The sequence below is a fragment of the Tiliqua scincoides genome, chromosome 2 (genome assembly GCF_035046505.1).
Source record: "Tiliqua scincoides isolate rTilSci1 chromosome 2, rTilSci1.hap2, whole genome shotgun sequence".
In the NCBI taxonomy this organism is placed as follows: Eukaryota; Metazoa; Chordata; class Lepidosauria; order Squamata; family Scincidae; genus Tiliqua; species Tiliqua scincoides.
This window is the reverse complement of record NC_089822.1, coordinates 7480010-7481546: the sequence shown is the minus strand read 5'-3', so window position 1 is coordinate 7481546 and position 1537 is coordinate 7480010. Positions and strand designations below refer to the sequence as shown.

The window sequence follows — 1537 nt, the reverse complement described above, 5'->3', positions numbered from 1 at the left end:
GTACACCTTATCTTCCTCTACCCCAGGACTTTCCAAACCCTGTCCCAGGGGCCAGATCCAGGATTTGGGGAAAGCCCTCTGCTACATGAGTGGAGCTTACCATTCTGTCTCTGCTCCGCATTCATTCCCAGTAGATCTGACCACCAGGACGCTCTGGGCAGTCATGTTTGCCTGGACATCCTGTTGCACAGCCATCTGGGATGCCAGGCAACAGACACAACCCTCTGTGTGGTATTCTCCGCAAAAGCCCTGCTGAAATGATCTCCTGCCCAACTTCTGTTCAATCCACTGGAGTCTGTGCAGAATAAGATTCCTCTGGACTCTGCCCCATGAGGGAGAGCTCAGCCTTCCACTCTTGAGGCCCACAGCCTGCCGCCCCAATCTGCTATCCAGGGCAAACACTTTATGATGGCTTTGGAGGTGGTGGTGGTAGTGGTTTGTTAATAAGAATAAGAATATTTATATACCACTTTTCAACAAAAAGTAGTTCACAAAGTGATTTACATTGCAGAATAAATCAGTAAATGGTTCCCTGTCCCAATAGGGCTCACAGTTTTCAAAGACAAAAAAGAGACACCAGCAACAACAACTGGAGAAAATGCAGAACTCAGATGAAGAGGGACAGTTGATCTTGGAAGCTAAGCAGGGTCAGGCCTGGTTAGTGCCTGGATGGGAGACCACCTGGGAATACTGGGTGCTGTAGGCTTATACCATAGTCTTTCAAGACTGAAGGTTGCCAACCATCTCCCTATACTGAACACTATCTCCCGATCTTGTCTGATCTCGGAAGCTAAACAGGGTCAGGCCTGGTTAGTACCTGGATGGGAGACCGCCTGGGAATACCGGGTGCTGTAGGCTTATACCATAGTCTTTCGAGACTGAAGGTTGCCAACCAGCTCTCCCCCTGCTAAATATAAAAATGCTTTAAAAAGTGCCTCTTTGCACAATTAGGAGGTGTTGGACACTTTTTAAAAACAAAAAGGGTTTTTTTTTTAAAGAGTGTCTAGTTTACCACTTGTACCAAATGTATTGTAGCATAAGCTTTCATGGACTAGAGTCTTCACTGTCAATACATATATAGCCAAAGTAACCCCCAAAATGGCGGGGAATCATAGGCAGTATGTGGAGGAGTCAACGTAAACACCCTGCAGACAACGGATACACCCCACAGAATGCTAAACCAGTATCTGAGCTGGTGTAGGAACCCCAAAGTCCATAGAAAATAATGGGAAGGGAAGATACACCAGAAAAACTCAAATTCCACCACCCCTTTCATTCAGTCCACTTCTCTACAGCGGAGCATAGGATATAGACTACACTCTGCAGCCAATCACAAGGACTAACAGTCCTGCCAAGGAGACTAGGACTCAGGTGAGAGGGGCTATACTAACATGGGGCTAGACCTCTCTGGCCTCCTATCATGCACAGTCAGAATACCCATACATGGAGAAACAGGAACCACAGAGAAACGGCACTTTCGACACAAAGGGGGTACTTTGCATAGGCAGCCTACTTCCCTGACAATACATGTGGCAAG

The 1537-nt window shown here is 47.0% G+C and overlaps 1 pseudogene; it reads left to right on the top strand.

The window, feature by feature from the left end:
• Positions 1-735: 735 nt before the first annotated feature.
• Positions 736-858, top strand: LOC136643008 (5S ribosomal RNA; annotated as a pseudogene).
• The last annotated feature ends 679 nt before the right edge of the window (positions 859-1537 follow it).